Source organism: Pristiophorus japonicus, chromosome 8, assembly GCF_044704955.1.
Source record: "Pristiophorus japonicus isolate sPriJap1 chromosome 8, sPriJap1.hap1, whole genome shotgun sequence".
In the NCBI taxonomy this organism is placed as follows: Eukaryota; Metazoa; Chordata; class Chondrichthyes; family Pristiophoridae; genus Pristiophorus; species Pristiophorus japonicus.
Window position 1 is genome coordinate 208696719 of NC_091984.1, and position 27913 is coordinate 208724631.

Here is a 27913-nt window from a genome sequence, read left to right on the forward strand (position 1 = left end):
GGCTGGCCCTTGCTGTCTTCTGGGGTGCTCTGTCCTCTGTCGCTTCAGGAAGTCAAAGTGGATCAAGTTACACTTTGCAAAGTCAGTGAGACCTTGGGATGGGTGGTTCCAGTTACACGTTCTTGTGAAACTTCAGGGTGTGGCTTATCATCCAAGGGGAACAATCCGAAACAAAGGGTGGAGCATGGTGGCCATTTTGGCAGTACAAAAAAATGCGTCACTAATCTTCTCACTGTCTTCTCTGTCTTTCGAAGTTGTTGTCCCTCCCAAGCTGTTCCGTGCATGCGCAGCTGACTCCCAATCGTGGCAAATGCGACATGGACGTCAAAAAAAAAACCTCGTATGCGAATTAAAAAAGAAATCGCGCATGTAGCCATCCCCCACCCTCTCCCTCCCAAGTTTGCCCAAACTCACCCCAAACCGGGCCCAACGATGCACTCTGGGCCCCTTCGGCCAGCCAGCCCGGCCCAATGGCGACCACCTGCAGCATCAGCCAGAGTAGCAAACAACGTCAACAGAGAAAAAAATAATCGCGCATGCGCAGACCTCGGCCTCCGAACTTTACTGAGCCTATCGGCCTCCACCGCCCACCAATGCCTGCCAAACTCCGCTCCCGCTGCTGCCCGCTACATCACCATGAAATTCGCGCTGGAGGATCTCAGTGGCAGCGGGCTGTAAAAAATGAAGGGCCGCACAAATACTGCCGAGAAACGGGCGGCAGTGGGACATCATCAATTTCGGGCCCAAGGAATAGGAGCAGGAGTAGGCCATATGGCCCCTTGAGCCTGCTCAACCATTCAATAAGATCACGGCTGATCATCGACCTCAACTCCATTTGCCCGCCCGATTTCCACATCCCTTGATTCCACATGACTCCAAAAATCTATCTATCTCAGCCTTGAATACATTCAGAGACTCAGCATCCACAGCCCTCTGGAGCAGAGAATTCCAAAGATGCACAACCCTCTGAGTAACGAAATTCCTTCTCATCTCAGTCTTAAATGGCCTACCCCTTATCCCTGGGGCACCATTATTCAAATCTTGTGCTAATGGGAAGAGATTATGGCCCCGAAATTGCCCTTTGCCCCCGACTGGGGGTGGTAACCTTCCGGGGCTGGGACTTCCTGTACCCAGCCTGGAAATCCTGACCCCAACGCAGAATTGGTCTGTGCGCCCCTCAAAGCAAGCAGAGTGCTGTCTACAACACTCCGCTTCCTTTGAGGGGCACTCCCAGGGTGTTAGCGCGTCGCTGATTCAAGCTCCGCAAAGTAGCAGGCAAGCGCTAGGTGGATGCTCTGTGTAGCAATGCCCCACCCCTTCAATTAAAGGGGAGGGCCGCTGCGCACTCTGTAGGCTCTTTGGTGGCTGCCACTGGGCTACCAGGGAGGCGATCAACCCAAAGCTGGGCTGCACGATGGCGTGGTCAACATGAGGGCCGCCATTGTTGGGTCGACACAAGAGTCAGCCTATAAATAAAAATGGCAGCCCGGGGTGCTAAAGGCCTCCCCTTTAAGGGATGCCCCGGCGGCCACGACCCACGAACCTGGCGTTGACATCCGTCCGTGCAAAGGGGTCTGCGCGCATGGCGATGATGTCACCGCTGGTTGCACGCTGACCTGGGGCGCTAATGATGGGACGCGCCGCTGCCGGGACTGCGCCCCCCAAAACTCCAGGGCAATTTCCCCGGAGGCCTCCATCAGGCGAAAATAACATTGTGCCCCGTTCATGCCCCCTGGAAGTGCTAATGGGGTGACAAAATGGAGCAATTTCAGCCCCTATAGATGTTGGGAGAGCTAGTCTTTCCATGGTGGCTCATCCACTATCCCCATCCCCACCGTGAGTACCAATCACAACATTATTTTTGGGAGGTTCAGTGAAATATCACAAAAGTAGTCAGCTGTATTAACTGTTGTATCCCTTTGCCGGAGCCATGAGGTCGGGGGGCAGGTTATATTGAACCCATTGTGATTTCCTGTTATAGTTTCAAGCACAAGTAATGGCAGGACCTCCGCGTCCCCCCAACGCTTCGGGTGTGCCTCCCGCCACTGGGCTCGCGAGCATCTTTCAGCCCTCCCCACCCCCACCTCGGGGCCATTTACTTTGTGAATACAAACAACACAACTAGTCTGAGCTGTCGAGATTAAATCTAAGGTCGGATTTATCCTCCATCCTTGTGAGTAACGGGAAATTCCAAGCTCGGTGTAAAGTTTGATTGTGGGTAGACAGTCTAAAGCCTCCCTATGAGGAATGTATTAATCAGAAAAGATGCAAGTCTAAACACTAACCACATGCACGTAGTGTTCATCATTGGGTACAAACATGAAACATTAGCACGAAACATTGACAGTTAGATTTTACACTGTTGTGCAGATCGCCCAAAAATGGGCATTATTTCCGGCGTGGGCGGTAAATATGGGTTTTCATATCGTCGGATTGTTGCCCATTTTCAAAGACCCTAGTCTCCATTTTAAAAATTGGATGTTACCACGAGCGATTTGAAATAGGCGTTAGCGTTAAATCTCTCCGACCTTCTGCTGTAAATCGTCATCGAGCTTAGCAATGGCATGGCAACGCTCGTTTCCTGCAATTCAGGAGGTCAAGGGTCATCATTACATGCGCATAAGAGGAGACAGAGAGAGAGGGAGCAGCGAGGGAGTGAAGGCGTGTGTGGGTGTGGTGTGGGTACTTGTTTGGCTGCTTTGGGAGGTAGGAGGGAGAGTTTCGAGCTTTATAGCAAATTGTGAGAAAAAAATTAGCTGGTACCAACCAGATATTTTCACGAATTTGGTGCCTATAATGGAGGGAGTGGAGGAGGCGACATTGACGGCTAGATTTTGCACTTTTGTGTAGATCGCCCAAAAATGGGCATTATTTCCGGTGTGGGCGGTAAATATGGAGACTGACGCTGGCGAGAGCAGTGAGTTGGGAGAGGAATACATGGGAGGACGAAAGAGAGCGAGGAGGCTCTCGGACGAGGCAAATGCCTCCCTCATGCAGAAGGTCGAGTCACGCTGGGGTGATTTGACCCGGGAGGGTGTGGGAAGCCCACCCCAAAGGCCTACCAGGAGATATGGGCCGAGGTAGCAGAGATGGTCTCGTCGGCGACCAACAAGGAGGGTGAGGGCAACCAATGCCGCAAGCGATGGAACGACCTTGTTGGATCCGCAAGAGTAAGTATTACATTTATTTACAGGTACTTATATATTTAAATGATTTGATTTGTAAGAGTCATGAGTGACCATAATCAGACGTGAGGTCTTTCACTTTTACCGGGAATGTTGTACTCAAAGCCTGCGGTCATGGTGCACGCCTTTAGATAAAGAATGATAATTATCATAAGAATCATGATTATATCTGTCGGTTATGTGTTATATCAGTCTCTGTGACAGTGCCACGCAATGATCTCATGCCATGTCATCCTGTTACCTTTTACAGAAGAAACTATCGAGGAATAGGACTGTGCAGAGGCGATCGGGTGGGGGGGTCACCAGTCACCAGCGACCTCACTGACATCGAGGAGCAGGTGCTCGCACTCGTGGGGACCCGCCCCCGGACGGCCACGCAGGCAGCTGAAGTGATGCCACATGAGTAAAGTTTACATCATTGCGTGGTGTAAAGTCAATAGATGCCACACCCACTCATATCCGAACAATAATATATGATAGATGATTTCTAAAAGTGTCCTATAAACAATGCTGGCCTCATGAGAATCATTGCAATGCAGAATGTGTTGATGGTCATAAAATTTGATGTCTGTGATGTTTTTGTCGTGCATATGCTGTGTGTAGCACTGGACTCACCGTGTGACCCTAGTATCCCCTTCTCCTCTGATAACCTCTTTGTGTTTTGCAGCTCAGCCAGCAGCATGTTCCAAGGCAAGACCACAGAGACCAGAAGATGGGGGCATAGGGCCGGACTCGCCAGACGATCCTACATCTGTTGCTGAGGAGCTCCGATTCTCGCCTGTCAACCTGCTGGGTCCGTTCTCAACGGATGAGAGCACCGACTTTGAGGAGCCTGCATCGCCAGGCCCCAGAAGGCATTCGACCCCAAGGCCATCTAGTGCTCCTTCGGCCATTCCCACCTCCACTCTGGAGGTACTGGGCCCAAGCACCTCGCCACAGGGCAGCCCACGGGTCCCCAGGACGGCGCCGATCCCGCGGAGGTTTGGTGGCCGCGGCAGGTCTGCTCCACGAGCGCCACGTGAGAGGGGCGACATGATAGAATTGTCCAGGAGGACTGTAGACATAGCTGGCCAGATCCTACAGAAATTGGGAGGCATATCCCGACAGCTCGCCAGCTTCTCCGGCACCATGCCGGAGTACGTTCCGCGACGACCCTAGAGGCGATAGCCAGGAACACTGCTGGCACAGGCCTCCCAGTGGTCCCGGAGCGCGGCATTCCACCCCTAGGCTCCGCACCCCTAGTGCCAACGACACATGAGAGGCAGAATCAAGATCATGCTTCTGGATCCGAGAAGGTTCCCACCTCGGTACCCCACACTCCCGTATCCGTGCAACCACCGGCTCTGCCTTTATCCCCCCCCAATGAGGCACCGCCAGAGGAGCGCCTCGACCAGACGGCATGGAGCGGGGAGGGGAAGGGGTAGAGGCGGGGAGAAGGGGAGGGGGGGAAAGAAAGTGAGGTGCATGTCCGCAGGTGATGGCTGTGTTATATCTCCATCTCGGTGTGTGCAATTTGTTGTAAGGTATGGGGGGAGGGGGCCACCCTGTTGGTTTGCATTTGTGTTCTGTGTTGCTGGAAATGTTGACCATTTGATTGATGTCAATGTTCTAAAAAGTAGGGTGGGGGTGGGGTGTTTCTGCCCGTAATCCTTATGATTTCAGACCAATGGTCGTATTAAATATTTTTTATTTAACATAACCTTGTTGCGCATTGTCTCAGATAGCTGAACCGTTACACACTGGTGATTCCTTAACATGATAGGGTATAATTAAACTTAACTTCAATCAACTTAAACTTTAACTGGTGCCAAGATGATGCTCACCATTGATGTCTGAGCTGCACACACACAGCAGTGTGTCAGCTTTGTCAATAACAGCAACGTTCTTTCAGGCAAATCGCTCATTTATGAGCTGCTGACTTAAGAGTCTTGCAGCTATGTAGCCACCACGGGCCCTTTCCTGCGGTCTGGAGGGAGATGTGGCCATGGTTGCATAATCAGCCTGATTGTCTGGCCCTTGGTCAGCATCCAGCCCCTCGTCCTCCACTTCCTCTCTCTCCTGAGGTGGACCATCAATCTCTTCTGGCAATTCTTGTCCCCTCCTGATAGCCAGGTTGGTGCAGCATGGAGCACATGACCACAAATTGAGCTACCTGCTCAGGGTGGTATTGTAGCTCCCCTCCTGAGTGCTCCAGGCATCTAAAGCACTGCTTAAGCACACTAATTGTTTTCTGGACCACACTGCGTGTGGCTCTGTGGCTCTCATTGTATCGCTTCTCGGCCTCGGTTTGGGTATCACGCAGCGGGGTCATCAGCCAGGTGGCTAGGCCATATCGTTTGTCACCAAGCATCCAGCATTGACCTTGTGGCTGACTGGTAAACATGTCATATACAGCTCTCTCATGCAGGATGTGAGCCTCATCGAAGCTGCCCGGAAATTTGGCATTCACTGCCATAATTATCTGATTGTGGTCGACAACTAGTTGGACCTTCAGGGAGTGAAATCCTTTTCGATTGCGAAAAACCTCTGCGTCCTGAGATGGTGCTCGCATGGCGATGTGCGTACAGTGTATTGCTCCCTGCACCTTGGGGAAGTTAGCAATTCGGTTAGTTAGAATGCTCGAGCGCTATCAGTCTGAGCCTCCGTGGTCATAGGGAAGCTGATAAAGTCCATCCTACGCGCGGACAGGGTTTCAGTGACCTGTCTAATGCAGCAATGTGTGGCATGCTGAGATATAGCGCAAATGTTGACCGCGGAGGCCTGAAAGGAACCTGACGCGTAGAACGACAGTGCCGCGGTGACCTTGACCTCGACGGGCAATGATGTCCTGAAGGTGCTGGTAGGCTGCAGATCTGTCTTGATGAGCTGGCATATCTCACTGATAACCACCTTGTGGAAGCACGCTTTCCGAAGGCAGATGTTCTCGGATAAGTCGAAGTAAGACCGCTTCTCGCTGTAATTGCGGGGAGTGTATGGTCTGGTCCTCCTCCTCAGTCTGGCACATCTTAGATTGGACACATAATACTGTGGCTTAGACATTGTGCCAGTTGCACTCTGCAGCATCTGCATTGTAATCGATGCAGGCTGAGAAATGACTGGTCCCATTCCAATAAAAGTATAATGCCGGTTATTCACAAGCAATAAATTTCCCCACTAAGATCCTACAGTAAAATCTAATCATCCACAGTATAATAAGATGTCTGTTCAGATGGTCACATCACCTGAGAAGAACTCCAGAGTACATCCAAACTCCCTCGAAGTTGAAGCAGCCTTTTCAATGAAGCGACCATCGATTTACAAAATGGCGTCCACACTGCTGTGATTAGTTCAGATCAGTTCAACTTTTTCAGAGCGGTTTTTTCAGCGAGTGAGATTGTGGGTGAGATGTGTGCGAGGTGCTGAAAGTGACGCTGGGTGATATACTGGGCGCTAGTTTCAGCAAATATAATCGTTACAACAAAAAAAAGTGAGCGGTCGGTATTATTGAATCTCGGCGTTAATTAGGTGCCGAAAGTAATGCTGGGTGATATTATGGGCGTTGGGTTCACCCATTCTGATGATTCTGCCCAAAAAAAGTGGGCGGTGGTATTATTTTTTCTCGCCGTTACGTACATGCTGAAAGTAACGCTCAGCGAAAAGTGTGCAAGAAATGGGCGTCAGTTTCCATTTTGTGCTGAAATGGGCGATATATGGGCGTTGTACCTCATTTCTGCATTAAAATAGATGTTAAGTGGATGGCATGTATGCAAAAATAATGGAAAATCTAGCCCTGGGTATCTGATATTCAAAAGCAAAAATGTTTTCATCTGTGCACTGCAGATCAAAACCATTTTTAGATTGACTACCTAAATACAGTAATGGGATGTTAAAACTTACAAATGGTTATTTTGTTGGCCTATTTTCTCCCACTGCGCTGCCACCCTGCTTGACCAGGATGTAGGGCGGTCCAATCCATAGACTTCTCTGTGGACCGCTATATCGCCTCTCCTCAGCCAGGGCAGCAGGAGGGAGAATGGGCCAGCAATGTAAAGCTGACACGGGGGATGTTCACCTGCCGCAGAAACCCGGAGTGTGATGTTGGTTGAATCAGTGACACTGAACTCATGATTTCTGGTTGCGAGTCAAATGATCTACCGTTGTAGCAAAGGAGCTGAAATGCAAATGTGTGTGTGAATGCGAGGCAGTGTGTTTTCGAGGTGGTCAGGAGCCCCACGTGTGGCCTGGAGGGCTGGAGCTGGTTGCCCCAGGCCTGGAAAACGGGCTGTGTTGTTCTCTTGGGGATCGGAAGATCTCGAGGTAGTCGGAGCCCGGGAACCGGGTTTTATTATTTGAATGCCATTTAATACAGAATGGTAGGCAGTTATTAGTCGATGTACTAAAGCTTATTATAACAATCACTCGAGCTTGGGATCGTGAGCGGAGTTATAGTCGCTGGACTAACAACCCTTCGTTGCGGCGGTAACCATGGCGGCAGATCCACTAAGATCCAGGGATCTAAAGATGGAAGTTTGCCATTTTGAAGATGACAGTGTTCCTGAGGCATTGACCAAAATTTATGTGGTCACATTATATCCAGAAGCTTCCAAGTCAGCAAAGACCATCAAATAAATCTTTCCGCAAATCTCCAGTACAATTTCAATTGGCAATACTACAGCCAATTTAAACAATTATGGGGTAGATTTTGGTCTATACGCCAGGATGGAATGCAGAGAGGAAGGTCTGGCAGGGAGGATTGCACTTCACTTACAGAATCCATTTGATTTTCCTTCCATTTGAATGAATGTTAGTGCCCAGACCCTGAAGATGTAAAGCTACTCTCTTATGTCCAAGAAATGGTTACAAATTTCAAAAACTATCAAGTGCCTACTGTTAGTCACATCTCAATTGCAAGATCCACAGTGCCTGCTTCTAATCAAGGTGTAAATCAACACCTCAGGATCATCTCCCTAAAACTGGCACGGCATATATTACATATAGTAATTACAATTATTTTGCATTAAATTTACATTTCATGCAGTTATACCAACAAGCTGGACGAACGCCTTGTTTTCACTTTCTTACCTCTTTGCAATGAAGCTATTCCTTCTGTATCTATTTCTCCCCTCTCTGCATCAATTGTTCTACTTTTTCCACTCACTTTTTCTTTCTTTGTATCTTTCTCATTCTTCCTGCCGGCGTTTTTTCTTTGATTTACCATTTCTTTTTTAAATTTTACTTTCACGTCTTTTTTTCTGACAATCGTTTTTCTATTTCTCTGTCATTCTTATGTCATTATTTTCTCATTTTATTTTTCCTTACCATTTTAGTTTCTTCATTAGTAGCCTTTCTTTCTTCCTATTTTACTCTCTTTCTATATTTCTGTGCCCATGATGTATTGTTCCGTTCTTCTCCATTGCATGTCTCTCTCCCATGCTATCCAGGATAGGATAATTATTTTCTTGTGGTTTCCAGAGACCCCCTCACTCTATTCTTGCCTATTACTGACTCTACTCCTGTGATATCACTTACTCGCTCCAGCTAATTGGCTCGGTCCTTCACCATTTCCAGGCAGTGTCCTTGGGGTCTTCCCTTGCACTGAAGCCATGATTTTCTGCTACTTCCATTTCCCTTTCCCTCAATCAACATCACTGAAATAGATTATCTGGTCATTATCACATTGCTGTTTGTGGGAACTTGCTGTGCGCAATTTGGCTGCCGCGTTTCTTCGGCAGTTGGACGGACCACCGCCTAATCCGCTCTGTCATTTTCATCAATGTAGCTTCAAAGCAGCGGCGGCAACAGAAACGTTGTCGCAGGAAAATCAACTCAGCAGCACTCAAAGGCCCTGCTAAGAAAGCCCTATTCAGCCAGCGCCTCACATCCAACCTGACGACTCCCAGTGATCCAGAGACACAGAGTGTCACATTGCTGTTTGTGGGAGCTTGCTGTGCGCAAATTGGCTGCCACATTTCCCACATCACAACAGTGACTACACTTCAAAAAGTACTTCATTGGCTGTAAAGTGCTTTGGGGTGTCCGGTGGTCGCGAAAGGCGCTATATAAACGCAAGTCTTTCTTTTTTCTTTTTTCCATTTCTCTCCATGGATCATTCTCATTTCTCAGGTCTATTCACAAAATTCATCCCTTACATCCTTCTCTATCCCTGTAATTTATAAGGAGTTGATCATCACTCAACACGGATGAATACAGCTTACTGCCAGTCTTGTGATCCCCCGATAATGCTCAAGGCTCTATCACTCTATAATACAGAATTTCTTAACTTTATCTCTTTGTTACATATAAAGCTCCTTAACCAGTACCAACATTTTGTTTAGTATTATTTTGCACTTAAGGTGTATTACAAGACAGAAATTTACTCAATACTCAAGTTATTTGAAATACTACAGACACTGACACGCAGATGTACAAGCGTACTCTAATGGTGAGATCTTTCAGGCTCCACACAAAATGTTTTTCTACAGTGTGAACAAATAATAAATTCTTTGAGGTTAAAATAATCTGCTATGTTGAAGAAATGACGGTCGTCCTGTCAGTCTTGATGAGTACTGGATATAATATCTGATGATATTTGTGGCTGTGTTCTCCATTTAAATGTGTACATTCAGATGAGGAAAATTCACCTGCATTTGCAGCATGGATGACCATCACTGGAAGGTTGAGCCATCTTTTCTGGTGCATGGCTGTTGGCTGCTGGCTGCGGAATTGTGCCAGTCCTCTGCCCTCCATTGGAACAATACAGCTGATTATATTTTGCATGAATATTTTCTTGACCTGTTTGCACAGACTATCTTTGTTCTGATTTGTCTCCTTGACAGTTTGGGAGTTGGGCCTTGTCCACACTCACCACATCCGAATGCAAATGCATTTTTATCAACTCCTCAGTGGTTGATGTTGCAAATTCTGTGTCGGGTATTGTCCTGATGTGATATTCAGGATGCCATGGATGGTCAATATATGGTACAGGTTGAGTTCTTTGATAGGCTATCTGTAGCAGGTCCTAAACTTGCAGCCAATCCTTAAGGTGGAGACAATGGATGTATAGTGGACTTTGAGCTAGTTGTGCACCTTTATATACAATACAGACTTTATACAGGCTTTATACAGGCTTTATACAGGCTTTATACAGACTTTATACAGACTTCCTGAAATTCTCATAGGATTCACTCAATTTTTCAATGGGTACCTCAATGCCAATGATGCCATTCAGGGAGATGATACTGCCCACTGCTTGACCATACACAAGTGATTTCCATAAAGGTCTCTCTCGGCAGGGTGTACAACTTGGCTTGAATTTATTTTCAGGTCACTACAAAATGGTGAAGCAACTTTGAAGCTTTACTCTTTTGTGACCATCTTCCTCATGACACTGCTTCAGTATTCAACATATCTAGCTTGTATATGACATTAAACCTGACCTCAGCAGACCATGCTTGGCAATTCAGAGGCAAGGCAGAAGAAAACCTGCACATTTAGAATCATTGGGCTCAATTTTCCCCAATGATTTGCGCTGTATTTTTGGAGCTTTTTCTGGCCTAACTTAAAAATCCACAGTTTCCCCATTCAATTTGCACCAGCGTAACTCATTTAGTAACGTTTTTTTTAGGTAAGTTTTTTTTCATCCAAAGGGGGCGTAAACTGCCACCTATGCCAATTCTGGCCATTTCGTGAACTTTGGCCAGCTGATAGTTACTCCATTTCTGTTTAGGCCAGTGTTTGTGGCCTCTCGAGAAAACCCTTGCGGAGAGTTAAAGAAATCAGCGCAGGTAAGTAAATCGGAGGCCATTCGGCCTGGGCTAGGGGCGGAAGGGGAACAGACCTGGACCAACACTGACTCGGAACCGGAGAGGCTCAATGGGGGAGGGAGCAAACTGACCGGCACTCACTCGGGGCCACTGCAGACCGGAAAGGCAAGCACTTAGGGGCCGGCCACAGCGGACCGGGACTGGCACGCACTCGGGGACTGGAGAGGCTCGGCGGGGGAGAGAACAAACTGACCGGCACTCACTCGGGGCCACAGTGGACCGGGAAGGCACCTCACTCGGGGCCACAGTGGACCGGGAAGGCACCTCACTCGGGGACCGGAGAGGGTCAGAGACAGCTGATCTGAAGGCTTGGTGCCCGGGGAGGAGGAAGGGGGAGGGAGAGAGAGGTCACAAGATTCAAGGGGGTTGGGGGGGAGAGAGGAGAGGATCCTACTCGCAAGCGCGGCCATTTCAGCGATGTCAGGAACATGAGTTTTTTTTCCTGCGCATGCGCAGAAGGCCCGGCTGCGTTTTTCGGCGCAGACCGTAGACTCCACCCCCCGAGGCGACTGGCCACGCTGTGCGGGTCCGAATTACAGCAGAAACATCAGGGAAAGTTTGGACATGTTTTTCTGGCGCATTTCTGGACCTAAATAAGCGGCGCAACTCTGGCAATATGCCAGAAAACGGGCTTGGGGAAAATTGAACCCATAATAACTAAATATAATTTTGAATGAATCAAGATACAAAACATACGTTACATGGTTAGCAAGCTGGCTACAAAACAGAAAATAGAGAGCAGGGTTAAAGGTAGTTACTCAGACTGGCAAAAGGTAGGAAGTGGTGTTCCACAAGGATCGGTGCTGGGACCACTGTTGTTCACCATTTACATAAACGATTTGGACTCGGGAATCGGAAGTACAATTAATACATTTGCGGGCAACCCCAGGTTGGGGGCGTGGCTAATGCAGAGGGGGACTGCGACAAAAGACAGGAATACTTTAATAAATTGTATAGGCTGAGAGGACCTGATGTACCAGAACAAGATTGCAGAATGGGCGTGTATGTAGATAGATAATTGTGAGAGTGGTCCTTTTTGTAGGAAGAATAAGGAGGTCACATATTCCTTGGAAAGTAAGTGTCAAGATGGGTCGAGGAGCAGAGGGATCTGGAGGTACAGATGCACAAATCACTAAAAGTAGCGACGCAGGTTAATAAGATCATAAAAGAAGCACACAAAGCACTGGGGTTCATTTCTCGAGGAGTGGAATTGAAAAATAAAGAAGTTATATTAAACTTGTATCGAACCTTGGTTAGACCACACTTTAGAGCTGTGCACAGTTCTGCTCACCATATTATAAAAAGGACATAGAGACACTGGAGAAGGTACAAACTACATTCACTCGAATGATCCCAGAACTGAGAGATTATACCTATCAAGAAATATTGAATAGGCTGGGTCTCGTTTCTCCAGAAAAAAAGAAAACTGAGGAGTGACCTGAAGCAATGTTCCCCCTAAGATGTGCGGCCACATTGTCGTGCATCAATTGCAAGGTAGACGTGGAAAACATGTTTCCACTTGTTGGGGAGACCAGAACTAGGAGCCATAAGCATAAGATAGTCACTAATAAATCCAATAGGGAATTCAGGAGAAACTTCTTTACCCAGAGAGCGGTTAGAACGTGGAACTCGCTACCACAAGTAGTTGAGGCGACTAGTATAGATGCATTTGAGGGGAAGCAAGATAACCACATGAGGGAGAAAGGAATAGAAGGATATGCTGACAGGGTAATGGGATGTAATGGGATATTTCAACAAAGAAAATAGAACTTCTTTAGTTCTATATTGAAGCCCTGCCCTGGACTGAGGTCAACAACTTGAGGCAAGGACACGTCTTGAGGAACTTCCATCTGGTAGGCAAAGGGCTTCTGATTGGTTGTACACTGTCTATTGCCTCTTAACTCTCAACCTCATCTTAATTTCTATTACTTCTTTACTCAGAGATTGGTTAGAATGTGGAACTTGCCACCATATGGACTAGATGAGGCGATTAGCATAGATGCATTTAAGGGGAGGCTAGATAAGTACATGAGGGAGACAGGAATAGAAAAACCTGCTGATAGGGTGAGATTAAGTCAGATGGAAGGAAGCTTATGTGGAGCATAAACACCAACGTGAACCTATTGGGCCGATTGGCCTGTTTCTGTGCTGTAAATTCTACGTAATTCTATGTAGTCATCATCATCATCATCATAGATAGTTCCTCAGAATCGAGGAAGACTTGCTTCCACTCTTAGCATGAGTTCTTAGGTGGCTGTACAGTCCAATACGAGATCCAGAGTCTCTGTCACAGGTCGTACAGATAGTCGTTGAGGGAAAGGGTGGGCAGGGAGCCTGGTTTGCCGCATGCTCCTTCCGCTGCCTGCGCTTGATTTCTGCATGCTCTTGGCGAAGAAACTCGAGGAGCTCAGCGCCCTACCAAATGAACTTCCTCCACTTAGGGCGGTCTTTGGCCAAGGACTCCCAGGTGTCAGTGGGGATGTCGCACATTATCAGGGAGGCTTTGAGGGTGTCCTTGTAATGTTTCCTCTGCCCGCCTTTGGCTCGTTTGCCGTGGACGAGTTCCGAGTAAAGCGCTTGCTTTGGGAGTCTCGTGTCTGGCATGCGGACTATGTGGCCGAGAAGCTTCTCCCGGGGTCGCAGTGCGGATTTCGTCCCCTCCGGGACACAACGGACAAGATCTTTGCAGTGCGACAGCTTCAGGAAAAATGCAGGGAACTGCGCCAGCCCTCATACATGGCCTTCTTCGACCTCACAAAGGCCTTCGACACTGTCAACCGCGAGGGTCTATGGAGCGTCTTCCTCCATTTCGGATGCCCCCAAAAGTACGTCACCATACTCTGCCTGCTCCACGACGACATGCAAGCCGTGATCCTTACCAACGGATCCATCACCGACCCAATTCATGTCCGGACCGGGGTCAAGCAGGGTTGTGTCATCGCCCCAACCCTCTTCTCAATCTTCCTCGCTGCCATGCTCCACCTCACAGTTGATAAGCTCTTCGCTGGAGTGGAGCTAAACTACAGAACCAGTGGGAAGCTGTTCAATCTTCGCTGTCTCCAGGCCAGGTCCAAGACCACCCCAACCTCTGTCATCGAGCTACAGTACGCGGACGACGTCTGCGTCTGTGCACACACAGAATTCTATGTACTACAGCACATTCAAATCCTGTTGTGGTATATCAGATCCTCGCTGCCTGTACAAGGCCAAGCTAAATGAAATTGGTAGTTGTTGTGCCTGTGACACAGTCAGAGATCTTAAGCATATACTACGAGATTATTTTAAAATCAAACAACTGTGTTAAGATATTCATAAGCTCATCTGCTGACTGCTGAGGTAATCTTTATAAGATTGATATATTAGGGATATATTTCCATAACTCCTTTAGATAAGACTATGGCTGACTACTTGTTATCATACTTTCTGCAATAAGTTTACTTATGTGAATCTATGTCTCTGCGGTCCATTATTTTTACTGGTCTTTTGATCCATTAGTTTCCCTTGTAAATAAAGATAATAGTTTATGTTGCAATGCCATGTATAATGTCTGTCAGTGTGTGGATCATTGAAACCGGAAAAGGTTGCACTTTCATTACCTAACACAAAATAAATGGATGCAACAGGCATTCCCCCGTCCAAAGATATGTTGCACTATATGTCATGTAATTTCCTTCCTCCTTATTTTCTCGTCTTGTGCTTCGTTGAAAGTTTAACCTCTTCCTTCAAAGTTACTCTACACATGCCCATCCCTTCCTTGGATGCTATGATAGGGTTTGAGCTGAGGTCAGATACTTCCCCCATGACGTCGGCCTAGTTCCTCAATAGGGCCTTGCATGTGAATGTGGGGCTAAAAATCCACCCGTCTGTTGCAGCTGAAAGCCTGGAGTAGCAGCAAAAGTCACTGAGCATGGGGCCTTCTGGCTGTTGTCCAAAAACACAAAGGTCTCAAGGCTCGAAGATGATGCCCGGTATCTGTAAAGAAAAGCTACATAGCTTTTTCCTAGCTCCATCTTTTCGCTCCCAGGACTGGCACAGGGTCAAATGCCCAACTTTAAATGGGTGCACGTAAATGATACTGGGGAAGTAAACCGAAGAGTGGGGGATGGGAAGGCAGTTACATCACCCCCCCGCCCCCATTTTCATGCCTGTATCTTCTTGGGGTGTAACTGCTGTACCACTCCCTAGCCAGGTATCCCCAGGAATTTCACGGACAACATCAAGGGAGCCGAGGCCTGGTGTACAATGTTTCCCCCCGTTTTCCTTTGCTTTGCCTCTGGGAACTAAGGGCTAAACTTTCGCAATTTTTTCGCCCAATTACCGCCCGGTTTAGCGCCAGATTTAAGGTTTTAATGCATTACCGCCCGATTTAAGCTTGAGATCCAAACTTGTGCCCATATACTGCCCGAATATTGCTGGCTGTAGTTTCGGGGTCCAATGAAAGCCGGCAGTAAATCCAGCAACCCGCCCAATAGATGCAATCGATTTTCGCTCATAAATGTCGTGCTCGCCTGTTTACCGTCCGTAAGACTGCCCAGCGCTATTTTCGGCTTTTTTTTAACGTACCGCCCAAATAGCGCCATGAAAAGGGTATACTTAAGTGCCCCTGACCTAGCGATATGTACGTCAGTTGAGGGAGGCAATCAGTCCGTCGGCCTCATTTAGTACCCAACCTGGGAGTATTTGATCCTGACACACCCAACTGTGACATCTGTCACTTTGATAATCACATAAATTTACTAATATTTATGAATGAAAGATAGGATTCTGAGCCACTGCTGCTTTGGCTTTTTCAGATTTATGATTGTAAAGAATACTGAGGCATCATTTATTGAGTATCATTTTGTTATACAGATTTCCTGCTGGCTTACAGTCTTTAAATCTGGTTAACTGAAAACTACAAATTGTATTCTTGTAGAGCAGTAATAAAGTTTTCTGTAATTAATTTTGGAGTTGTATTTTCAGTCTACAGTCTAGAACAAGTCACCCAATAAATGTTAAATTCTGTGGGCTCTACTTTATTTTCAATGAATGCCATTTGGCACTCTTGGTTATCCTTGGCATGCTCTGATACATGAATTTGCCACCTAAACAGCTATGCTCTAATACCAACTTGATCAACTTTTTTATCACTCTGACCTTGATTTGGAGAGTTGCTGGTTTAATGGAGCGGGAGCAAAAACCATCAACAGCCCCTTCCAACAAACTACCCTCCCCCCAACCGCCACCCCTCCCGCACCCACCCGCCCCCCCCACTGGCCCGAAAATCGTGGGAACCAGCTTCTGCCCTATTTTCCGGTGCCCAATCCTGAGATCTGCCAGGAATTCAGTGTGGCCGTTATCAAAATTTGCATACCAAGGATAATTTGTATCACTATAACATTTTGTCCGGGCAAGTGTGGGGTGGGGTGGGGGGTGGGGGGGGGGGGTGGGGGTGGAGTTTGAAACATTGCTAACATGCCCTGGCAGTGAAGGCACACACCAGGCACAGAGGATGTGGTGAACCAAGAGCAGAGGCCTTGTGCCCATTTTATGGTGACTTGTGCGAGCCTTGACTCAGTGGACCTCCGCTGGTGGCACAGGAGGCTTGCACTGCCATGGAGCGTTCATTTATAGTTTTGCATCCTGCCCTCTTCACTCCACCAATAAGGCCATTCCATTAACCGCCTCGGTCGCAGGAACATAAATCTCCTAATTAAAGTAGCAGCCCTAACTTTCTGTGCCGAATTTAATTCGTACTGAATGCACAAATGCAGCAATCCCTTGAAACTCACGGGGAGGTTGAGAATGAGCTGCCGTTGCCGCGAGGCTAACAGCGGAGCGACACAAATCATCCAACAAATTGCGCAGATACGCAATTCATGGGGTAACTCTTCCTCACCATAAGTTGCTGGATGATTTAGGCATTAATAACAGTGAGCACCTTTGAGCTCATCATTATTTTGGCAGCAAAATCTGGGCCATTGGCCACGGCAGACACTGATGGAAGATTGCCTTGAAGGAAATTGATATGCTGAGAAAGAAAGCTTCAGCAGTTAATGATAAAAAAAAAATCGTGCATGCACACAAAAAAAAACTCGCGCATGCGCAGTAAGGCCGTTCGAGGTGAAGCCGGCCTTACATGACGACTGAGACCGTCCGCTGCCACACACTGCCACCACTGCTACTGTCGGGAGGGAATCAGGTAAAAGTTGTGGCTTTAGATCTCGGCAGTAATCGGGCGATTTGGATGACTCCATATCTTCATACCGCCCGATTACCTCCGAGATACGAGCAGTGGCGGCAGGAAGTGGAAAGACTAGCCCATCATGTGTTCCCTGGTTGCGAAGGAGAGGAAATCATCCCTTTTATCTCCGTTTGATGTTCATAAGATGATATCACTCTACATCATACAGAGTGGGAGTTGAAAATCTATTTAGGAATTATAGACATGAATGAACTGGTATCCCACAGATTATACACTAGATTACAGTGTGTTGGTTTCTATCATACATAATGGCCTCAAACTGCTGCTGGCTATGACATATTTTCCATATTTTTTCACCACTCAATTCCTGCCGATGTGCTGACCTAAAGTTACCATACCCCAAGATTCTGTTTCTGCAATTTCCAGAAATACTCAAAACAAACTCTTTGAAGTCCTTTGCATGCTCGATCAATGTTGTTTTGTTTATTTGTCTAGTGTTTCCCAGATTTCATCTTCTGATCCTTGTTCTTCGCCATAATCTCATGAGTTGATTTATTTTTCAATAATTTAATTGAACTTTTTGCTCTTCACTTGTTCTTCTTTAAGTTAGTGTTTTGTAAAGTGTGCTGTGCACTGTCCTTGCGTTATTCCTTCGTTAATCATTTTATGTTCCATGTGGCAGTATTAGCTCTGCACTGACCATGTCTTCACAGGCTGAAACTGCAGTCTTAGTACTGTGCAGCATCAAGAAAAAGAAGTCTGAATATGGAAGCACTTACTCAAAATACTGTTAGAAACTTTTTATAAATAATCCCATAGAACGTGTAGAACTGCCTTGGAAACTGAAAGCTGTCTTTGTGATAGTGCATGCCCAGGTATCACTCCACTCATTCAATGAGAGCCAATAGTTGTTACAAAGGGCTCTTGCACTCCAGTCACTCCTCGTGTGCCTTTGACCCCACCCACAACACTTTGCCTCAAATCACAGCAACTTTTGACCTCAGAAAGAAAGAAAAACATCATGACCGCCGAACGTCTCAAAGCGCATTACAGCCAATGAAGTACTTTTTGAAGTATAGTCACTGTTGTAATGTAGGAAACACGGCAGCAAATTTGCGCACAGCAAGCTCCCACAAACAGCAATGTGTTTTAGCGATGTTGGTTGAAGGATAAATATTGCTGAGGACATAAGGGAGAACTCCCCTGCTCTTCTTCGACATAGTGCCATGGGATCTTTTACGCCTACCTGAGAGAGCAGACAGGGCCTCGGTTTAACGACTCATCCAAAAGACGGCATCTCCGACAGTGCAGCACTCCCTCAGCTCTGCACTGCATAAGAACATAAGAACATAAGAACATAAGAAATAGGAGCAGGAGTAGGCCATACGGCCCCTCGAGCCTGCTCCGCCATTTAATACGATCATGGCTGATCTGATCATGGACTCAGGTCCACTTCCCCACCCGCTCCCCATAACCCCTTAATCCCTTATCGGTTAAGAAACTGTCTATTTCTGTCTTAAGTTTATTCAATGTCCCAGCTTCCACAGCTCTCTGAGGCAGCGAGTTCCACAGATTTACAACCCTCTGAGAGAAGAAATTCCTCCTCATCTCAGTTTTAAATGGGCGGCACCTTATTCTAAGATTATGCCCCCTAGTTCTAGTCTCCCCCATCAGTGGAAACATCCTCTCTGCATCCACCTTGTCAAGCCCCCTCATAATTTTATACGTTTTGATAAGATCACCTCATTCTTCTGAATTTCAATGCGTAGAGGCCCAACCTAAAGCTTTCCTCATAAGTCAACCCCCTTATCTCCGGAATCAACCTAGTGAACCTTCTCTGAACAGCCTCCAAAGCAAATATATCCTTTCGTAAATATGGAAACCAAAACTGCATGCAGTATTCCAGGTGTGGCCTCACCAATACCCTGTACAGCTGTAGCAAGACTTCCCTGCTTTTATACTCCATCCCCTTTGCAATAAAGGCCAAGATTCCATTGGCCTTCCTGATCACTTGCTGTACCTGCACACTATCCTTTTGTGTTTCATACACAAGTATCCCCAGGTCCCGCTGTACTGCAGCACTTTGCAATTTTTCTCCATTTAAATAATAACTTGCTCTTTGATTTTTTTCTGCCAAAGTGCATGGCGTCATACTTTCCAACATTATACTCCATCTGCCAAATTTTTGCCCACTCACTTAGCCTGCCTATATCCTTTTGCAGATTTTTGTGTCCTCCTCACACATTGCTTTTCCTCCCATCTTTGTATCGTCAGCAAACTTGGTTACGTTACACTGCGCAAGTCTCTGGAGTGGAACTAAGAACCCACAACTTTCTGACTCCAGAGGCAAGAGTTCTATCCACTGAGCCACTGGCTAGCACTCAGGCAGCAGTAATGGTATATTCAGCAGGAAGACTGTCTCCAATGAAATATATCAAAATGTATTTCTCCCTTCTTGCTCCAGTATATACATCCAGTGAACACTTTGTTGAAATAACCACTCGCCTTCTTCAAAATAAGTTCAACTTAATCATAAGGCATACCCTAACCCTAACTCCGAATCAACCCTAATCTTAAGACTCAGGCTAAACCGAAGCTCCACCTTAAATTTAATACCATGTTCTCCCAGTCTTAACCTGGGAGGTTTTTCCAGCAACAAGGTCGGTGGGAGTGGCAACAGAGTGGAATGGAGCAGCAGCGAGTTGGCCAGGAGTGACGGCAGGTAAAGCAGAAAGACTGGGTACAAGTTCAAGCAGGACAGGCAGAAACCTGATAAAAGGTTAAAGATGTAAAATTAGCTACACTGGTATTGGAGCCGGTCAGAGACAAGCTACTAAAAAAACAGGGCTGTGTGTACAATGTTATGATCTATCTTTCTCATCTACAGAAAGATATGGATAAGAAAGACAGATGTTGGCCCATCATTGTACACACGGCGTACCAATCCATTCAGTCAGTGATTACAAATTCAACCACTGAAATACGTTTAATTATAGTAAACTACACATAAGCTGATACATTAGCAGCAGTGTGAATTGACCACTAAATAACAACTGCTGATTCAATGCATATTGTGCTCTTTGCAGTAGCGATGATAGTGTTTCCATCTTATTGTGACAATCACATCAATAATTTAAAATTCGTTTTAGCAACATAGAGTAATGATATATTCATAAGCCAACATATACCTTTCAAAATAGAATTGGATATGTACTTGAAAAGGAAAAATTTGCAGGGCTATAGGGGAGTGGGACTAAATGGATAGTTCTTCCAAAGAACTGGCACAGGCATGATGGGCTGAGTGGCCTCCTTCTGTGCGGTATGATTCTACGATTCTATAAAAGCCAGCTAACTGCACTGCTACGCACGCTATCAAGTTCTGCACACGCACAGCTGAGGCTCCAGCAGTATTCTGGACCAATCTGAGATCAGCAGTCCAGCAGCAAAGCCCATGTTACCTTTTGTCAGAAAACTCTGCCACACACATGCAATGCTAGAAATGCTGACTGTCTGGGTGGAATGCTAATGCTTTGAATCTATGGAACGTCAGTATTTCCATTTTTGTCAATAGCTTCGTTTTCCCAGGTCACTCTTTGTGCGGAATTTAGTTTTGTGTCCATTACTGTAAAATAAGGAGAAGTGCAGCTGTCTTACAGCTAGAGATTGGAACAACTCTTGCAGAAATTACTGGCCATGATATGTAGCCATGTGATATGATCAAATTTTTCAGCCTTGGCTCAGTAGCAGTAGTATTGTCTCTGAGTCAGAAGGTTATGTGTTCCTACTACAGAGTGATCACATGATCCCGGCTGACACTTCGGTTCCAATAATAGTTCTGTAATGTTCATGACACATTTTTACCATATGGGTCCTGCGGATATTGATACATTCATGTTCAAAGTGTCTTGAGCTGTGCTGGTTCCAGTTGAATACTTTTGCCTCCAAATATTTACTGTACTTGTAATTGTGTGTAATGCGGAAATACTGAATACAGCGCTGACATAATGCGTTGGATTTTGCAGTAGAAATAATGGTGAGGCTAATAGTGCTCACTGTTATTAACATGTAAATCGGACATCAAATTCCAGTGACCGCACATACGCAGTTAAATGCATAAATCAGCAGGTCAATGTCCAATATGCCCTGCTCCTCCATAAGTTGTGTGAGAATAGTACCTCGCTGAGAGACTCGCCATTGAAATACATGGAACTTCGTGAAGCTGCTGTACTTACCTGATCGATACATGCTAAACTCGCCAGAAAAAGTTAGGGTTTATCTATCCAGTGTAAGTAAATTTTTAAAGGTGTGGCGTCTTAATTACTGTCAAACAACTTCTCTGGCACTGAAAATTAACTTCTACATGTGTGGAAGCTCATTCCTTCAGATTTTAATTATTGTTGGAGATTTCAATAAAATTAAAAATTGCATTTTTTTAAAATCTTTTTCTTTCTATCTCTTTTATCTCTCCCTCTCTTTTAATCCCATCTTTCTTTCCTTCTCTTTATTATACTTTCTTCACCTGATTTGACATTGAACGAAATATTCTAACTGACACTTCCTGGTTCAGACTCTGCGGTGCTCATTAACGATTCTTCAACCTGATTGGTTAAGGAGATACACGGTTGATTTCCCTGTTCACACAGATTCCGAGATTGTCTGTAGAGGGCACTGCGCTGTTTCAATAGCTGGCTGACAGGGTCATGCCATGCAAAAGCCCATAGAAAGTCTACGGGCAAGTGTGAAAGTAATGAATGGCCTAATGCGATGCACATAAGATGTATTGCATGCAGCACAGCACACACCAAAGTGAGGTCAAATTATCATGTCAGAATTGCATACATACTCATTAACCAACGAAGGTTGAACAAGTTCTCACTGGTTTTGTAGTTTAGTTCCACTGAAGCGGAGAGCTTGTTGGCTGTGTGGTGGAGCATGGCAGCGAGAAAGATTGAGAAGAGGGTTGGGGCGATGACACAGCTCTGTTTGACTCTGGTCTGGACGTGGATTGGGTCCATAATGGATCTGCTGGTAAGGATCACGGCCTGCATGTCACCGTGGAGAAGGCGGAGGATGGTGACAAACATTTGGGAGCATCCGAAACAGAGGCGGACGCTCCATAAGCCCTCACGGTTGACAGTGTCAAAAGCCTATGTAAGGTCAAAGAAGGCCATGTATAAGGGCTGGTGCTGTTCCCTGCAATTTTCCTGCTGCTGTTGTGCTGTAAAAATCATGTCCGTTGTGCCCCGTAGGGGACGAAATCCGCAAGCGAGCCAAAGGTGGGCAGAGGAAACATTACAAGGACACCCTCAAATCCTCCCTGATAAAGTGCAACATCCCCACTGACACCTGGGGGTTCCTGGCCAAAGACCGCCCTAAGTGGAGGAAGTGGATTCGGGAGGGCGCTGAGCATCTCGAGTCTCAGCACTGAGAGCATGCAGAAATCAAGCGCGGGCAGCACAAAGAACTTGCGGCAAACCAGACTCCCCATCCATCCTTTTTCTCAATGACTATCTGTCCCACCTGTGACAGGGACTGTGGTTCTCGTATTGGACTGTTCAGCCACCTATGGACTCATTTTTAGAGTGGAAGCAGTCTTACTCGATTCTGAGGGATTGCCTATGATGATACATAGAAACATAGAAACACAGAAAATAGGTGCAGGAGGAGGCCATTCGGCCCTTCGAGCCTGCACCACTATTCAATAAGATCATGGCTGATCATTCCCTCAGTACCCCTTTCCTGCTTTCTCTCCATACCCCTTGATCCCCTTAACCGTAAGGGCCATATCTAACTTCCTCTTGAATATATCCAATGAACTGGCATCAACAACTCTCTGCGGCAGGGAATTCCATAGATTAACAACTCTCTGAGTGAAGAAGTTTCTCCTCGTCTCAGTCCTAAATGGCCTACCCCTTATCCTAAGACTGTGTCCCCTGGTTCTGGACTTCCCCAAAATCGGGAACATTCTACCCGCATCTAACCTGTCCAGTCCCGTCAGAATCTTATATGTTTCTATGAGATCCCTTCTCATCCTTCTAAACTCCAAAGTATAAAGGCCCAGTTGATCCAGTCTCTCCTCATATGTTAGTCCAGCCATCCCGGGAATCAGTTTGGTGAACCTTCGCTGCACTCCCTCAATAGCAAGAATGTTCTTCCTCAGATTAGGAGACCAAAACTGAACACAATATTCCAGGTGAGGCCTCACCAAGGCCCTGTACAACTGCAGTAAGACCTCCCTGCTCCTGTACTCAAATCCCCTAGCTATGAAGGCCAACATACCATTTGCCTTCTTCACCGCCTGCTCTACCTGTATACCAACTTTCAATGACTGATGAACCATGACACCCAGGTCTCGTTGCACCTCCCCTTTTCCTATTCTGCCGCCATTCAGATAATATTCTGTCTTCGCGTTTTTGCCCGCAAAGTGGATAACCTCACATTTATCCACATTATACTGCATCTGCCATGCATTTGCCCACTCACCTAACCTGTCCAAGTCATCCTGCAGCCTCTTAGCGTCCCCCTCACAGCTCACACCGCCACCCAGTTTAGTGTTATCTTCAAACTTGGAGATATTACACTCAATTCCTTCATCTAAATCATTGATATATATTGTAAAGAGCTGGGGTCCTAGCACTAAGCCCTGCGGCACTCCACTAGTCATTGCCTGCCATTCTGAAAAGGACCCATTTATCCCGACTCTCTGCTTCCTGTCTGCCAACCAGTTCTCTATCCATGTCAGTATATTACCCCCAATACCATGTGCTTTGATTTTGCATACCAATCTTTTGTGTGGGAGCTTGTCAAAAGCCTTTTGAAAGTCCAAATACACCACATCCACTGGTTCTCCCTTGTCCACTCTGCTAGTTACATCCTCAAAAAATTCCAGAAGATTTGTCAAGCATGATTTCCCCTTCATAAATCCATGCTGACTTGGACCGATCCTGTCACTGCTTTCCAAATGCACTGCTATTTCATCCTTAATAATTGATTCCAACATTTTCGCCACTGCTGATGTCAGGCTAACCGGTCTATAATTACCCGCTTTCTCTCTCCCTCCCTTTTTAAAAAGTGGAGTTACATTAGCTACCCTCCAGTCCATAGGAACTGATCCAGAGTTGATAGACTGTTGGAAAATGATCACCAATGCATCCACTATTTCTAGGGCCACTTCTTTAAGTACACTGGGATGCAGACTATCAGGCCCCGGGGATTTATCGGTCTTCAATCCCATCAATTTCCCTAACACAATTTCCCGCCTGATGACTCATTAACTGGCGTTCTTTGCATGATTTCAATGAAAAATACTTTTATCTTTTTTTGTGTGTAGAACAAGACCTAGTCTGTGTAATTGGTATATCTGGTTTAACATATTACAGAACTATTTCCAACATCCCCTTCCCAGTAGTTGGTTTAATTGATGTTTTTACTCCCCCAGTGTTAAATATGTACCAGCTTGGAATTTACAAACCAGTACAAACACCACCAAAACTGCCTAGACTGCCACATTCTGCTTCTTGGTATGGCAGTGTTAAAATCACTGTCAAGCCAAAAGTCGCTTCTTTGTTCGTACATAGATTAGCATTCATCTCAGAGTCAGTCATATGTATTCGCTATCTGGCATCTTATGTTTTAACGTAACTTCACGCTTTCAATCGACTGTAACAACGGTGAGATGCGAGCTAGATGGTCCGGTACCAACAATGTATATGAGCCTTTTGGCAGGAATTTGATTGAAATGGTAACTCACAATCCTGGTGGTCAGGTCTTCTGGAAACAACACTAAATATAAACAGGAAGGCCTGCTTACTCATTGTGCCAGTAATTCAGTGCTGCGAAAGCACAGGTATTAGGTGCGTAACTGGAAGTAATGTATTGATTTGACACATGTTTTCAGCCGGCTTATACAGCCTCACTCATTAAGAGTGATACTCATTTTAGTGTTTGTTTTCCCAATTGCTAGCCTGGCATCCGTGCTGGAAAGGGAGCACATGAAGGCTGTGATGCCCATCGTAGCTGAATATCCTCACGTGATATCTGGGCTCACATATGAAGAAAGGCAACTTGGGTTAAAAAGGGCTCTTGGCATCAGTAGAACTATACCCCAGGGAGGAGTCAATGGGGAGAATAATCACCAGAAGTAACTGTAACCTACTTTGTTGCATGTCATTCCAAAAAATAAGCAACAACAGCATGCACTAATATGCCATTTTTACATCTAAAATCATTCCAAGGGGTAAGGAAAATGGACACCGAGCCAAAGAAGATTAGGAAAAGTTACCAAAAGTTTGGTTAAAGAGATACACGTTAAGGAGGATCTTAAAGGAGGAGAGGAGAGAAGCCAAATGGTTGCGGGAATGAATTTCAGTGCATGGGCCTAGGTGGCTGAAAGCACAGCTGCCGATGGTGGGGTGTGGGAGAGGGTACGCACGAGGAATAGAGAGTCCAGGGGACATTATAGCACTGGAGGAGGTTACAGAAATGCTGAGGAGTGAAGCCATGGAGGAATTTAACCCTGAGCTGAGCTTCCAACTCCAAAACCTCTCCATCATAACGACTGCCTACTTCTTCCTCCGTAACATGACCTGCCGCCATCCTAATCTCAATCCACCTCTTGATAAAACTCTCATCCATGACTTTGTCAGCTCTACTCCTGACTGGAGGAATTTAAACATTATAATGAGAGTTTTAAATTTCAGGCACTGGGGATGGGGAGCAAATGGGGTCAACAAGGTCAGGGGTGATGGACCAGCACAGGATATGGGCAGCAGAGTTTTGAATCAGCCGAAGTTTACAGAGGGTGGAAGATGGCAGATCGCCTTGGAGAGCATTGGAATAGTCAGGAGTAGAGCTGACAAAGTCATGGATGAGGGTTTTATCAAGAGGTGGATTGAGATTAGGATGGCGGCAGGTGATGTTACGGAGGAAGAAGTAGGCAGTCGCTATGATGGAGAGGTTTTGGAGTTGGAAGCTCAGCTCAGGGTCCGAACAAGATGTTGAGATTGCGAACAATGTGGTTCAGCTTGAGAAAGTGACTGCGGCGGGGAATGGAGTCGGTGACAACAGCACCGCGTTTGTGGTGGGATTAGAAGACCGTGGGCTGGATTTTCAGTTTTGCCATTGCCGGACGAAAACAGTGGCGGGGTGGGAAAGTTACTGCCCGGGTAACGTTTGTGCTGTGTGGAGAAATTTTTTGCCATCTGGGCCCTGTGCCAGGGACACAGCGCAAAGGGAGGCGTTGTACAACTTTCGCGGCGCAAAAATAGGAACCTCGCCAACTAAAGTGCGGGGCCGGGAGCGCTCCGAGAGAGGCCTTGGGAGGGAAAACCCCCCGCACCCCGCCAAAAAAAAAATCACAAGAACATTCCAAAAACATTGCCCACCACAACATAAACGCTACAAGAAAATAAAAGATTAAACACTGGAACTTAGCATTTCTGCACTTTACCTACCTCCCCGCCACCGGCAGGGCTGGACCACTCTGTTGTCCCAGGCGGTCATCGCGGGGCGCACTTCGGGGCGCACGGGTCGCGTGCGAGTCCAAACTACTGCCGGTGTCACAAGGAGAGGCGTTGTACAGCCGGCGCAGCTCTCCCTGGCCGTGCTTCTAAGTGCCGCCACAAAACCCGACTGGAGGATCGCAAAAGACCTCACCGCCCCATTTCTCGCTGCTCCGGGGTGAAACCCGGCGAAACCCGGAGCGCAAAGGACCCGAAAATCCAGCCCCTTGGCTTTGGTCTTCACAATTTTTAGCTGGAGGAAATTGTGGCTTATCCAAGACTGGATGCCAGACTGGTAGTGTGACAGCATAGAAGTCCTGGAAGGGTAAGTGAGGTGGTGGAAGAGTACAGCTGGGCATCATCAATGTATATATATGGAAGTTGACCCTATATCTGTAGATAATGTTGCCAATAGGGAGTAAGTAGATGAGGAAGAGAAGGTGGTCGAAGATGAATCCTTTGGTGGAAATGCTGGCTACAATTGATCAGGTCTAACATGTTCAAGGACCTTGGAAAGGAAAGATAAGTTGGAGATGTATTCCTTGAGTTTGAGAGAACAAAGATGGGGGCTGTATCAGGGAATGATTGGGATAGGAGGCAATTACGTTTTTGCAAAGCTTGATGGTAGACTTTTTCTTCCATTTGCAACACATCCTGCTTTAATATAACATTTTGCTTGACGACATTATTGCAGAAAATGTCTGGGGTTAAATTGGCTAATCCTTGAAAACAGTCGTGGGGATTGCAGTATGCGGTCAAGCCACGCTCGATCATTGCAATGCAGGCAGTACTTTAAATTGGTGCTGCCTGCTGCTTTAAATGATTGCTGCGTATAGCCAGCTCTACCCACATTGTTCATTGGCTGCATGCATCAGCAGGGGGCCTGATATCGCGAATGGCTAGCGCTACTTAAAGCTAGCCTACACTACTTAAAGGCAGCCTGCACCTCTTAAAGGGGAGGTTCATTGTGGCTGTAAGAAGTGGTGGGTGTTTTTTTGAAAGGTGAATCTGGGCTGTGATACTTTGAGAAATGAATGGACATGCAAAAGAGCGAGCGCCAAGGTTTACTGCCAATACATTTGAGGCCTTGGTGCAAGACATGGAGAGAAGGAGAGATATTTTGTATCTGCAGGGGGGGGGCAGGAGGCCCTCGAGACACATGATCAGGAGGCAGTGGGAAGTGTTGCTGCAAGAACATGGATGCAGTGCAGGAAAAATTTTAACGATCTGACATGAGTTGTC